Source organism: Dama dama, chromosome 3 (assembly GCF_033118175.1).
Source record: "Dama dama isolate Ldn47 chromosome 3, ASM3311817v1, whole genome shotgun sequence".
Taxonomy (NCBI): Eukaryota; Metazoa; Chordata; class Mammalia; order Artiodactyla; family Cervidae; genus Dama; species Dama dama.
The window spans coordinates 23,915,368-23,930,918 of NC_083683.1; the positions used below are offsets into that span (position 1 = coordinate 23,915,368).

General features: G+C 42.3%; 1 long non-coding RNA gene across 1 annotated transcript in view; it reads right to left on the minus strand.

The window, feature by feature from the left end:
* The window catches only part of LOC133043736 (uncharacterized), an 89,645-nt gene extending 77,133 nt beyond the window's left edge, over positions 1-12,512 (minus strand). The window contains exons 1-2 of the long non-coding RNA XR_009689762.1: positions 12,132-12,512; positions 8,252-8,364 (exon numbers count right to left, since the gene is read on the minus strand). This is a non-coding gene — a long non-coding RNA (uncharacterized LOC133043736). The remainder of the gene's footprint in view (positions 1-8,251; positions 8,365-12,131) is intronic.
* Between the last annotated feature and the right edge of the window lie 3,039 nt (positions 12,513-15,551).

Here is a 15,551-nt window from a genome sequence, read left to right on the forward strand (position 1 = left end):
CAAGGCCTCTAACAGCTCTAACATTTCTGTACTTCATTGGCACTTATCAAGAGAGGCCCATTCTGCTTATGCAGCCCATCAGTCAGGTTCACAATGGTCATTCAGGTCTATAATGATTGCAATATCCATGTAAGGAAAATGCCATGATGCTTTAGATAGAACCCTACTATAACATGGCTTGATGTCAGGAAAAGTATGTGTGTATGTATTTGTCATTGGTTGAACCAAAGTCTGAAAAATGTTCACATATTAATAAAATAAATGTCCTCTAAAGACTGTTAGCTGATTATGCAGGTGTACCAAAAAGACTTTTCTTGAATTAATTAATTCTCCTGCCTATATTAGCATATGAACTTTCAACCACACAAATGAAAATTGCTCATGTGTGTTTTTCCACATGAGAGATGGAAAGAGATCCTTAATATTGAGGTAGCCATAGCTTTTATTGTCAGCATTTTTTAAATTGGATTATAATTGCTTTATGATGTTGTATTCGTTTCTGCCAGAATATTTTAAAATACACTCTTCAAATGTAAATTATGAATAGTTTGAAAAGTGACGGTTCTTTCTTAAGAAGCAGTTCCTTTGAATTAAAATACTGTGTGCTTCAGAATACATAATAGAATCCAATGTGGAAGATACAAAACTGAAAAATCCTTGTACAGATTGCTTGCTCAAATTAGCATACAATCATTTCAGCCTTTCTAAATAAAAATTTTTTTAAACCTTAAAAAAAATACTGTGTGCATCAGAATAAAATGGGATTTAAACTGCACACTTGATGAGATTTCTTGGCAGAGCTTTACAAGTGTGAAACCGTGTGCAAGAGCATTAACTCTTATCGTGACGATTCTATAAGGAAAGATAAAAAGAATCTTCAGGATGCTTGCTTTTTAAAAAAATGAAAAGCCCATCGATCGTTGATTTTGGCAGTTTCAGTTCAGTGGTGTATGTTTCGGGCTTCCCAGGCTGCTCAGTGGTAAAGAATCCACCTGCCAATGCAGGAGCTGCTGGAGACACGGGTTCAGTTCCTGAGTTGGAAAGATCCCTTGGAGGAGGAAATGGCAACCCACTCCAGTGTTCTTGTCTGGAATATTCCATGGACAGACAAGCCTGGTGGGCTACAGTCCGTGGGGTTGCAGAAGAGTTGGAAATGACTGAGCAACCCAGCAGGCATGCACACTCACTGCTTTGTCACCCCGTAACTTTTCTTGCAATGAAAGTAAATCGTGGAGGAACACACAGGCAAAGGCAGCAGGGCCTGGTTAGACGTGTAACAGTGAGTAGGGAGCAGCAAGGTTCTGTGAAGCCCACTGGGAAGGAAATGCCCAGGGAACTGCAGCCTTCCTCACTGCCATCCCAAGTTCACATAAGACTTTACTACCTCTTATGCAAGACAGTACCCACTCCACCATTCTTGCCTGGAGAATCCCAGGGACGGGGGAGCCTGGTGGGCTGACGTCTATGGGGTCGCACAGAGTCGGACACGACCGAAGCGACTTAGCAGCAGCAGCTGCATGCAGGACAATCCTGATCCCTAGGACAATGCACCTACAACTACCAGGGGCTTAAGGGCTAACGCCTGTGCCTCTTAAGAAGGGGTGTTTGAAGCTACAAAACACGTAAGTGCAGTGAAGACAAGAAAGTGTAACTTACTGAGCTGTGAATACGCCTTGGGCTCCCTGGACAGGTCAGAGGCTAAAGAATCTGCCTACAATGCAGCAGACACAGGAGATGCAGGTTCAATCCCTGGGTCAGAAAGATTCCCTGGAGAAGGAAATGACAACCCACTCCAGTATTCTTATCTAAAAAAATCCCATGGACAGAGGAACCTTGTGGGCTATAGTCCAAAGGGTCAAAAAGAGTCACACACGATTGGGTGATTAAGCAGAAATATGCCATAGGCATTATAAAACCTTAACAAGCTAGAATCTCCAACAGAATGATTCTTTAAGGCTTGCATATTAATTTTTTTTAATTTTATGTTTTAAATTAAATTGTTTTGTTGTTGTTGCACTGCGCAGCATGTGGGATCACAGTTTTCTGATGAGATGTCAAACAGAGCTCCCTGCAGTGAAAACTCAGAGTCTTAACCACTGGACCGCCAGGGAAGTCCCCAAGACTTGCACACTTTTGTACCACTTTGCCCTTAATTGTTTTCCCCCAGAAAACACCCACCAGAGGAAAGAACAACAAAAAAATTGAATTTTTGTTCAAATAATATTAACACTCAATCATTATTAGCGGAAATAATAGCTCTAAAAATCAGCATGATATTAGATAGTCCAAAGGTACTTGCAAATGCAGTGTGAATATCAGACTTTCTCAAAATTTGGAGTCCTAGTGATAACTACATTTATTGTCAGTTGAAGTAGATAAAAAATAGCCCCAGAAATCCCCCCTTTGTAGGTCAGTGTTCACTGCTGAGTCTGCTGTAATTATGTAGACCAAATGAGCTACAGCTTGAGCTAATAATACCATACGGAGCACTAGAGAGCTGTAATTATACAATAACATAACGCATGCTTGGCAAGATCTTCAGTACTGGGGAACCTACTGCCAAAGAGCATCTGGCAGAGTTAAAAGTTCAACTTAGGGGTGAAATTAGTCTAGACTGCACTAATTCATGGCATTGTAGCTCAGGCAGAATAAGCTATATGCCTATTAGACAAACCCTGTGATAATAAAAACATCTAGAAATAGTGCGAAGTCATCTAATCACATGACTTTAAAACAGAGCATTTCTAAGACTGAACACTTGCTATGTACCTATGCACCATGCTGGGTCAGTTCAGTTCCATTCAGTCGCTCAGTCGTGTCTGACTCTTTGTGACCCCATGAATCGCAGCACGCCAGGCCTCCCTGTCCATCACCAACTCCCAGAGTTTACTCAAACCCATGTCCATCAAGTTGATGATGCCATGCAGCCATCTCATCCTCTGTCATTCCCTTCTCCTCCTGCCCCCAATCCCTCCCAGCATCAGGGTCTTTTCCAATGAGTCAACTCTTCGCACAAGGTGGCCAAAGTATTGGAGTCTCAGCTTCAGCATCAGTCCTTCCAATGAACACCCAGGACTGATCTCCTTTAGCATGGACTGGTTGGATCTCCTTGCAGTCCAAGGGACTCTCAAGAGTCTTCTCCGACACCACAGTTCAAAAGCATCAATTCTTCGGTGCTCAGCTTTCTTCACAGTCCAACTCTCACATCCATACATGACCACTGGAAAAACCATAGCCTTGACTAGACCGACATTTGTTGGCAAAGTAATGTCTCTGCTTTTTAATATGCTGTCTAGGTTGGTCATAACTTTCCTTCCAAGGAGTAAGCATCTTTTAATTTCATGGCTGCAATCACCATCTGCAGTGATTTTGGAGCCCTAAAAAATAAAGTCTGACACTGTTTCCACTGTTTCCCCATCTATTTGCCATGAAGTGATGGGACTGGATGCCATGATCTTAGTTTTCCGAATGTTGAGCTTTAAGCCAACTTTTTCACTCTCCTCTTTCACTTTCACCAAGAGGCTTTTTAGTTCCTCTTCACTTTCTATCATAAGAGTGGTGTGATCTGCATATCTGAGGTTATTGATATTTCTCCTGGCCATCTTGATTCCAGCTTGTGCTTCTCCCAGCCCAGTATTTCTCATGATGTACTCTGCATATAAGTTAAATAAGCAGGGTGACAATATACAGCCTTGACATACTCCTTTTCCTATTTGGAACCAGTCTGTTGGTCCATGTCCAGTTCTAACTGTTGCTTCCTGACCTGCATACAGGTTTCTCAAGAGGTGGGTCAGGTGGTCTTGTAGTCCCATCTCTTTCAGAATTTTCCACAGTTTGCTGTGATCCACACAGTCAAAGGCTTTGGCATAGTCAATAAAGCAGAAATAGATATTTTTCTGGAACTCTCTTGCTTTTTTGATGATCCAGTGGATGTTGGCAATTTGATCTCTGGCTCCTCTGCCTTTTCTAAATCCAGCTTGAACATATGGAAGTTCACGGTTCACGTATTGCTGAAGCCTGGCTTGGAGAATTTTGAGCATTACTTTACTAGCATGTGATATGAGTGCAATTGTGCGATAGTTTGAGCATTCTTTGGGATTGCCTTTCTTTAGGATTGGAATGAAAACTGACCTTTTCCAGTCCTGTGGCCACTACTGAGTTTTCCAAATTTGCTGGCATATTGAGTGCAGCACTTTCACAGCATCATCTTTTAGGATTTGAAATAGCTAAACTGGAATTCCATCACCTCCAATAGCTTTGTTCGTAGTGATGCTTTCTAAGGTCCACCTGACTTCACATTCCAGGATGTCTGGCTCTAGGTGAGTGATCACACCATCGTGATTATCTGGGTTGTGAAAATCTTTTTTGTACAGTTCTTCTGTGTATTCTTGCCACTTCTTCTTAACATCTTCTGCTTCTGTTAGGTCCATACCATTTCTGTCCTTTATCGAACCCATCTTTGCATGAAATGTTCCCTTAGTATCTCTAATTTTCTTGAAGAGATCTCTAGTCTTTCCCATTCTGTTGTTTTCCTCTATTTCTTTGCATTGATAGGGGAAAACCATGCTGGGTACAGGAGATTTAAAACAAAACAGGAGAAGGTGGGAGAATTCCTGACTGCTAAGTGTTCATAGTTAGGACATAGGGAGAAATGGTGTTTTCACAGAGGTATGTACAAAGTATAATGAATGAACAATGTCATTGACAGCTCTGCTGTCTTTAGTGATGACCTACACTAAATCACTACTCTGTTGTTTCATTATGTTTCCTTTAAATCTCATCTTCTTCCTGTAATTTTAATAGAATTACATAGGATAGCCTTCATAAAGATGTTTTTGTTATGATTTTCTCTCTCCTTGCTAAGACATTATATTTTACTTTACAAAGGGCAGCTAGGATTATCCCATTGTTACAAATTTGTCCTTCCAACTGTCCCATGTAACAGATACAGAGAAGTCTGTTCCCTTTAATACAATTAATCTTAGTGTTTCTTCTGTATGCCTTACCTCTGAAATCCATTTAGCTTACAAAAAGCTTTATGTAGAAATCTATTTGGTGGTATTTAAAGTACATAAACTTATATATTGCCAAATGCCATACTTTTATTCTGATAGAAATTACTCAAGTGATTTCTTGGACTTTTTAGGTGGCAAAGAAATTTTCATTCCAATTGATTTGATCGTTTTTAGGAAATTGTTTCTAAAGACATTTAGATTTCTTGTGAACAGTTTGGGAAATTTCCAGCTTCTATAGCCATGTATGTGCATGGAAACCTTGTCCAACTTTTCTACAATGGAACATAATTTTATTTGTACATATTGTTCAATTCAGGGAGTGGTATGTGTGTTTTGATGCAACTAATCTCTTGAAGCTCTTATTAAGCAATAAACGGATCATCAGGTAAAAGTGATCACTTTTGACTTAGCCACTTTTGATAGGTCATCATTTAGGAAACTATTCAAGAGATTTTTTTCCTCTTCTAATTCATGCACTTAAATGTTCTTCTCACTGTGAGTATTAGTGAGAATGTTAAGAGGTTATTAAGTATGACTATTCAAAGAAAGCCACAGAATACTGATTACTGTGTTGCTTGCTGAGATAAAGCAGTACAAGTGGTTCTACCCTTCTGTAACATAATACATTTGTGAAAGTCATAATTATATGATGGAAAGGACTGAGCATGTGAATTAGGAAGCCAACAATTGCAGATATTTATTAGGCAGAATTGAATAAGCTGACTGTTGAAATGCAAAGTAGATTTGCCTGTGTCCTTAAACTAGACCAGCCAATTATTATAGTGTGATCCACAAGCATTCTCTTCATTGTTCCTCTTGCTATTGCGAGCTCACTGGATTATTGACTTTCCCCTATCTACTTCAGAGAAAGTACACAATTTCTTTTTTATCCTTTTCTTCCTTTCTTCCTTCCTCCCTTCTACCTTTCCTTCCCCTTGTTTTTTTCTTTTCTTCAGATAAGAAATCAACTGAATCAACAGAAAGGTTTAGAACTAATAAGAGAATTCAGCGAGAATGCCAGATACAACAAGATTCACTCACAAAAATCAATAGTATTCTTCAGCATCAGCAATTGTCAGCTAAAAATAGAACAGAGTCTGTGATGTCTTTCATAATAGCAATCAACACTATAAACTGAATTTAACCAAATAAACAATGTACAAGATCTTCATGGAGAAAAGTTTTAAGGGTACAAAAGCCTAAATAAGTGGAATGCTGTATCACGCTCATAGAAAGGATAGCAACAATGTAAGGATGTCAGTTCTCTAAAATTAGTCAGTAAATTCAACCTCAGTTAAAATTTCAGTATGACTTTAAAAAGTGAATTCAAGGGACTTCCCTGGTGGTCCAGTGGCTAAGACTCTGAGCTCCCAGTGCAGGGGGCCCAGGTTTGATTCCTGCTCAGGGAGTTAGATCCCACATGCTACAACTAAGACCCAGAGCAGCCAAATAAACAAATAAAATTTAAAAAAAATTTTAAAAAAGTGAATTCAACATACTTATTCTAACATATTTAAGATGACTAAATATATTATGAATAATTAAAGCAATTTTGAAAAAGGGCAATGAAAGGGGTGACCTCAGAGAAAGAATTGATAAAGTTTTAATAGATTAGGGATGTGTCATTTTAGGGAAAAAAGTAATGCTGAATTCTTAGCCTATACCAGTGTTTCTCAACCAGTGTTTTCATTACTGTACTTTGAAGAAAACTTTTTAGGTATATTTTCCCCCTGATTTTCTTCCACTACCAATAAAATTTTAATATCATGGATATAGAATGTATTTGTTTATGGTCCTTGAAGGGCTATGCGTGTGCACGTGTGGTAAGTTACTTTAGTCGTGCACGACTCTTTGCGACCCTATGGACTGTAGCCTGCCCGGATCCTCTGTCCATGGGATTCTCCAGGAGAGGATACTGGGTTGGGTTGCCACTCCAGGAAGATCCTCCTTCAGGGATCTTCCCAACCCAGGGATCAAATCTGTGTTTTGTTTGTCTCCTGCATTGTCAGGCGAGTTCTTTACTACTAGCGCCACCTGTGAAGGGCTATAAACAATTATAACACCTAGATTTTTTTTTTTTTACCCTCTAAGAACCAATTTCACTTTCTTGGGAATGCCATTACCCCCATTAAGAATGCATATTTATGCCATATACAAGGGGAAAATCCAGTTGGATTAAAGTCTTAAATGGAAAATCTAAAAAGCTAATGGAAAAGGAAAAAGAAACATGTAGATTATTTTTCTTGCTTTGGAGTGTGGAAGAACTTCTTAAACCAACACTCAAAAACACAAACTCTAAGATAAAAAACAAATGGATGAAAAAGACATTAAATTTAAGAAACTTTCTTTATAAAAAAATATAATAGGTGAAGTTCATATACAGATCACAGATTGGAAATGATACTTGAAACAAGTAGAGGAATGGCCAAGATGCTGGAGTAGGAAGACATTGATCTCCCCTCCTCCCATGGCCAAACAAAAATTACAACTCTTTACAAAGCAACTATTGATTACAATTACAGAGGTTCTTCCCAAAGAGTGAGGGATCTTAGCCCTACACTGGGCTCCCCATTCTGGAGGTCCTGCACCAGGAAGATGACCTCCCAGAACGTTTGGATTTGACGGTCAATGGGGCTTAATTTGGGAGAACCAAAGGGCTATTGGCTAGGACTTTCCACTACAATCAGATAAATAAAAGAAATAAAAGGAATTCACATTGGAAAGGAAGCAGTAAGACTGCCACTGTTTGCAGATGACGTGATACTATACATAGAAAATCTTAAAGAAACCAACCACCAAAACCTACCAGAACTCACCAATGAATTCGGTAAAGTTGCAGAATACAAAAGCAATATACAGAAATCTGTTGTGTTTCTATATATTAACAATTAACTACAGAAAGAGAAATTAAGAAAATAATCTCATTTATAACTGCACCAAAAATAATACAATATTTAGAAATAAATCTAACTAAGGAGACAAAGAACTGTATTCAGAGAACTACAAGGTATTCATGAAAGAAGTTGAAAGGGCACAACAGAAGGAAAGATGTACTGCGCTCATGGATTAGAAAAATGCATATTTTTAAAATGACTACTCAAGGCAATTTACAGATTCAGTGCAATCCCTATTAAATATCAATGACATTTTTCAAACACAAATGACCCTGAGTAACCAAAACAATCTTGAGAAAGAAAAACAAACTGGAGAATCACATTCCCCAATTTCAAACTTACCTCAAAGCTACAGTAATCAAACCGGTATCGATCCAGCAGAAAACCAGACACATATGTCAGTAGAGCAGCACAGACAGCCCAGAGATGAATCCACTCTTATGTGGGCAATTAATCTACAACAGAAGAAGCAAGACTATGCAATGGGGAAAGTACAAGCTCCTCAATGAATCATGTTGGAAAAACTGGACAGCTGCATGCAAAAGAATCAAACTGGCCTACTTTCTTACACCATGCACAAAAATAAGTTCAGAATGATTTAAAGACTTAAATGTAAGACCTGAAACCACAAAACTTATAGAAGAAAACATAGGCAGTAAACTCTTTGACATCTATCTTAATAATTTTTTTGATATGTCTCAGGCAAGGGAGACAAAAGCAAAATAAACAAATGGGACTACATCAAACTAAAAAGCTTTCATACAGTGAAGTGAACTATCAACAAGACAAAAAGGCCACATACTGAATGGCAGAAGGATGTATTCTGCTTGGATAGTAGGATGGGTCCTTAGGATGGAGAAGGGAATAAGGGTGGGAATCAAGGATGAAGGAAGGAAATGAAACAAAACTAAGAGAGGGCCCTTGCTAAGAAATTGATGATGGGAACTTCCCATGAGTATCTCAACTTTCTCCACCTTAAATCCAAAATCCCAAACCCAGTATAGATTACATTTTACCACATTCCAGCAAACAACCTGAAATGGCCTGAGACATGTGAACCCTAATTCCAACCAAGTTGTGACCAGCCTTGTCTGAGCCTAACTCCCAATCTGAATTCTGAGTTCTATATTATTTCCCGAAGTCACCGACATATCCTAGGATATACGTTGCTTATATATTTTAATGGACCCTACAATGGTGAGAGAAATGAAGGTGGACTCAAGGATGAAGAAGAAAAATAAAGCAAAACCAATGAGAGGGAACCCTTGCCCAGACTGATGATGGCAGTATGCCATGAGTCAATGAATTCTCTTTAACTTAGGTTCAAAACAAAAAAATATAGATGTGATCATATGCCAGCAAATGACTTGTAGTGGTCTGAGACTTGTGAACTCCGATTTCAAGTGCAACTTAAATTATTTCGTTCTTTTTTTTTTTTTAAATCCTTGAGCTCTGTTGTCTATTCCCTATGTCACCACTTCCCTTAGAACTAGTCATTTGACTTTCTGTTCTCTCTGAAGGACTTTCTATCAAGCTTGTCCCTTATTTTCAAAAATGTCCTATGATCTCAGGATAGGGTCATCCTAGCTTTTCAGGGCCCGACAGCCAGCCCTGGTTCAGCACTTGGCTAGCACTGTGGCCAGACTGCTCAGGACCTCCAGGCAGTACCACTCCATGTATGGAAAGCGTCCTGGGTAAGCAGGCATCTCAGCACTCATCAGGGGCACCAGAGTCTCTCCTGGACGTTGTGAGCAGCTCTCTGGCTAAGACAGTGGTAGTGGCAGCTGGTGGGCAGTAATGTGGGAGATGGAGGGTGAAGCCGCTGGGGGAGAAGGATAAACAGAGAGCAGAGAAGGAGGTGAGTATGAAAGAACCCAAAGTTTGTTTCTCATCACAGTTTATCAGACTCAGCCTTCAATATGTTAATTTCAGAGTACATGCATGTTGGGGGTAGGGAGGAGCCACACTTGAGTGACCTCAGCGCATCAGGACAGGAAATAGAGAATCTGACTTTAGCTCTCTTGGAGTTAGATATCCATCCAAGTGGTAGGCGTGTGGGCTGTACAGTGTTGAGAGGGAAGGTTCTTCCCTCACTTCACAACCACAAGCAAAGGAAAAGATTTGAAACATTAGAAATTTATAATTTATACAAGAGATCCTGCCAGTTTCACATACCAGCTACTAATATGGAGAAGGCAATGGCACCCCACTCCAGTACTCTCACCTGGAAAATCCCATGGACGGAGGAGCCTGGTGGGCTGCAGTCCATGGGGTCGAGAAGAGTCGGAAACGACTTCACTTTCACTTTTCACTTTCATGCATTGGAGAAGGAAATGGCAACCCGCTCCAGTGTTCTTGCCTGGAGAATCCCAGGGATGGGGGAGCCTGGTGGGCTGCCGTCTTTGGGGTCACACAGAGTCAGACACGACTGAAACAACTTAGCAGCAGCAGCAACAGCTACTGACAATGTGGTTATTTATTGCTTAATATTAAACTTGTTCCTATTATTCTGTGCCAAGAGCTGCAAGATCTGATCAGTAAGAGGAGGAATAAATATTTTTATGTATACCATGCAACAAACAAAATGGTATCCTCATATGCTCAATGATTTGAGTAATACAGACATTTATTTCTCTCTCACATAATAGTTCAGGCACGAGCAGTTCAGGGATATTATGATGACTGCACTGTCAGGCCCCAGCTTTCTTTTAGTTGGTTTTCCTACCATATCTAGAGAGTGAGCTTTAAGAGAGATGGTTCATAATCATCACCATATCTTTGATCCAAGCAGCAAGACACAGGATATGGAGGAAAGAAGATTCTCTCCTGCCCTTTCCTGGCACAAATTGGGAATCACATCCAATACTTAGCTCACATCCCAGTGGCTAAACCTTTATCACATGATTGCACACCTAGCTGCAAGGGAATCTGGGAAATGTAGTTTTTTATGGAGTTAATGTATGCCAACCTAAGATTTTTCTTACTCTCAAAGAAAAGAAAAACACAAGTTGAGTGACAACTGCCAGTCTTAGCCATGGTAGAATATTCATAAAGAGTTCGACCTGAGATTTTCTTTTGTCAAGGGGAAGGCAATGACAAGAGCTTACTCTTTCAATGATGAAAGCTAGGTAATGCTGGTGGTAAAGAATCTGCCTGCCAATGCAGGAGATGCAGAAGATGTGGGTTTGATCCCTGGGTCAGGAAGATCCCCTGGAGAAGGAAATGGCAACCCACTCCTGTATCCTAGCTGGGAAAATCCCATGGACAGAGGAACCTGGCAGGCTACAGGCCATACGGTCACAGAGAATTGGACACGACTGAGATGGCAACCCACTGCAGTACTCTTGCCTGGAGAATTCCATGGACAGAGAAGCCTGGTAGGCTACAGTCCATGGGGTCACAAAGAGTCGGACATGACTGAGCGACTTCATTGTCAATGTCAGTGAGTGATGGGGCACACACACAGGCAAACACACACACACACACACGTGAAGAATTCAGTTCAAATAATACAAATATCTGACATGATCCCTGTCCTTGAGGAACTTAGAGCCTCACTCAGGGGCATTAGAATATGCATCAATCATTTCAATCTAAAATAAAATTTTAAATTAAGTATTCCCAAAGTGCCATGAGTAGACAAGCATGGAGAATTTATCCAGATACGAGCTCTCTGAAAGATGCCCACGCTGAATGCCAAGGATGAACCAAGTCTCAAAGGAAAAAACATATAGAGAGCTATAGAAATTAAATGCTAAAAGAAATTTTCAAGAAAAATTGTTTGTACACTAATAACTGTAGTCTGCTTGCTTCAGTGGAGTGGTAAAATCACCAGTAGCCCTGGTTATGTTCTCTGTGCCATGTTCCACCTCCCGAAGCTGCAGCACATTCCAGTTTTGCTCCTCCTGGTATCACAGCCTTTCAGGAGCTGAACTGGGTAACATGGGTCTCCTCTGTCTTTTACAGTAGGAACAGTTAAGTGTCTGCTGGCTCGGTTACTCAACAAGTAAAACCTCAGGCAGGCCAAGAACTGCCTGTCACCCTGGTCTCACTGGCGATCACTGTCGCCTGCTAATGCGGGGTCTCAGTGTTCTGGGATCTATGAAGGGTCCTCCCCGGCCCAAGTACTGATGAAGGTGCCCAGGTGTCTCTCCCACCTGTTCCTCAAAACAAGGCTGGTCAGTCAGCTACAGTAACGGTCATTTCGTTTCCATTCTCTTACCCCAAGCCTTCTCCACGGAGCATGTCAGCGTCCTTCCCTAGACAGACTGATCTGCAAGACGCTGTGGTCACTTCTGCTGCCTGGGCCTCCTGGGCATCGCAGTCAGGGAAGGCCTGGCTGTGCCCGCGCGCGCAGTTTTCTCTTCCTTCTCTTAAGAGCCTCCCAACACAGTGCCGCTGTCTCGCCGGGTTTCCGTGAACCAGCCGTTTTCACAGAGTCGCCCCCACCGCTGATTGGAGGGTGAGTCCCCGGGGCCTGGGGGATCTGCTAGCATAGGCAGCACGTCTTACTCACAGGCCTTGCCCTCCCAGCGCTCTGCCGTCTGTTGCCTTTCCTCGCGGAGTGCTGCTCTGCAGAGGACTCCTCACTTCTGCAGATTCCCCAGGCGCCGCCCCTAAGCTTCACCCAGCAGCGCGGTAGGGAAGGGTGAGGTCCGTGTTATACTACGCGCCTCCCCTCCTGGCGCTCCCCCTGGCCACAGCTGCTCCCCCAACCCCCTGTAAGCAAGCCTCAGCAGAAACCCGGGGCCCTCTGCTTGCTGTTTGGGCAGAGAACAGGCACCTAGACGAGGAGCTCTTCTCAGCGCCAAGACGGGTTTAAGAAATACTTCCTGCAGGGTTCTCCCTTTTCCATAATATGGTTGCCTTCCCTGTAGACAGCCCCTTTGCCATCCCAGTCCTTCTAACTCTGTGTGTGTGTGTGTGGTGTGTAAAAGTGATTTGGAAAGAGGGAAGGATGTAATATGTACACAGCTTGTGGAGGCCAAGTAAGGGAAATAGAAAGTCTCTCCTGTATCCGGTGAGAAGAAAAAAGGAAGCACAGATTATACCAGCGAATGGGAGTCTCCAGGCCCAATAAGAAAACATAGGGCCGGCCTAGAGGAGCCCACGGAGGCTAGGGAGGCAAGAAATAAGCATATTTCAAAATCCTATTTTTTAAAACACGAATGGACCTTTTGGGTGAGTGGCACTGACTTAGCTCTCCACTTCGATGACTACCTGTTGTCCTTGTAGCCAAAGCGGTTGGTATATGGCTCTTGACAACAGCCTGCCCGTCTATATTTGGTACTAATCAGAACAATGTAGAAATTATAGAGTAATCTGCATTGGTTTAACAGTATGAATTCATACTTTCACCAGTGGCGTAATTCATGCTGGCAAAGAAAAATTGCTTGACTCACTTGGGTGATTTGAAAAGTGAGTTATCCAGAAAGCTCAGGGCTAACTCCCAGGGGGCCCATTAGCATTGTGCCAAATGGCAACAGGTGCCAGAAGTAAATTGCAAACAGTGACTTTGCAATCAGCTGTGAGCTCTCAGAGCCCAGCATCTGTGGGCATTTAAACCCGAGCACCTCTGCCACGTGTTCTTTCCAAGGAGATATTCCATGGTTTATTTAGTCAGCCAGGACAAGGACCCTTAGCTGGAAAAGAAGTAAATAATGGATTTACACCGTCTTATTGCTGGTGAGAAGAAAAGCATTGTATCAGTGAATTCAGCATTTGTAGCTGAATACATGATTCCCTTCAAGCAACAGTGTTGACTGATGCACAACTTCAGAGCTGCAAGCTAAGTTTTATTTGGGACAAAATGATGGCTGCAGCCCAGGAGACAGCACCTCAGATAGCTCTGGGAGACTGCTTCAAAGAGGCAGTGAGGGAAGGTGAATATGTAAGATTTTGGTGAAGGGGGGAGTTCAGTGCAATTAAGCACTCATTTTACAAAAGGTTTTCTGCTAGTCACAAGAATCTGATGTCATCATGAAGAGATACAGTGCTTTTCTAAATATGAAGAGAGGCAAAGATTGGGATCATGAAATCAGTTCCTGAAAATATCTACCTAAAGCCCTGTCCCACCAGATTCCCTGGGGCTCAGAGTGCCTCACTCCACCCTGATCTCCCTCAGCCGGTGCTGAAGGTCAACAGCTGCCGCAGAATAGGGCTCAGTCTCCGCAGAGGCAGATGGCAAACGCCCTTGTTGCTGGTGGCCAGTCACTGGCAAATGCTCTTGTGTGTGTGCTAAGCAGATTTAGTCGTGCCCGACTCTTTGCGACCGTGTGGGCTGTAGCCCACCAGGCTCCTGCCTGTGGGGTTCTCCAGGTGAGAATCCTGGGGTGGGTTGCCGTGTTCTCCTCCAGGGGAATCTTCCTGACCCAGGGATCGAATCCGTATCGCTTCTGTCTCCTGCATTGGCAGGCATGTTCTTTACCACTAGCGCCACCTTTGAAGCCCCGGCAAATGCTCTTGGCAAGTGCCAGTCTGTAGTTGGCAAAAGAATAAAGGCAGATTCACCTGTTTTGAAGCTTTGCTTCCCCACCTCCCTCCCTCACCCCTGAGGATTATGAAGGACTGTACAGGATGCTTTACCAGAATCTGAATCTTTTAAATCAGCACAAGAGGTCATGGTCTCTGAATTTCATCAATGATCTATATTCCTCAAATAGAATTAGAATGGCTTCCCATATAGAAAAATGTTTACTGGATGGAAACTTTATTACCTGGGCAATGAATTCAGTGGTGCCAAGGGCACTCCTCTGTAGACAAAGGCTCCTCCTTCCCAGGTTTGGGTCTGGTCCTTTTACTAACGTAAATGTAATTAAACAATGCCTTTGAAGCACTGTTGGATTTTTTGGTGGGTTTGACACCTTAGTCTTTTTCTTGATTTGCTTAAGCCAGTGAACCTTTCTTTTGTGGTTTCATTTCTCTCACAAACACTTTCCTTTTGCACCCGTTAATAAGCAGAGGCTGAGCTTCCCTGGTGGCCCAGTGATAAAGAACATGCTTGCCAAGGTAGGAGACCTGGGTTCGATCCCTGGGTTGGGAAGATCCCCTGGAGAAGGAAATGGCAGCCCACTCCAGTACTCTTGCTGGAAAAATCCCATGGACAGAGGAGCCTGGCAGGCTATAGTCCACGGGGTTGCAAAAGAGCTGGACAGGACTAAACAAGAAGCAGCAGAGAGTTAGTGGAGGTCCTCATCAGAGGGAGCAGGAATTGCAGACCCTTGGGGGTAGGGGGTGGGGGTGTGTGTGGTGAGCATAATTAAAGAAGCCGCCTCCCTTGGACTCTTTTTGCCCCTTATGTTGACATGGCTTCTTTCAACAATTTTTCATCACAGTGTAGAAAGAGACTTTTGGCCTTCGGTAGGATGTGCTCAGGAGACACAAGTGGAGTGTTCACCCCACACTCTGCTGCCTTCCGCCCTCTTCGCTCCACTGCCCCAGGCAAGCAAATGCAGAATCTACGTCCATCCTTGTCTTCGTGTTGATTTTGTGACTGGAGAGCTGGTATAATTCACTCTGATTCAAGTTTGGCTTTGTTTGGAAAACATCATTTTTCCCCAAAGTGTTTGAGCTATTTTGAATTGCTGTAGTGGGGAGGGAAAAAAGTGCTCAAAGAGAGATTACTAATTAATGTGCATGCTGT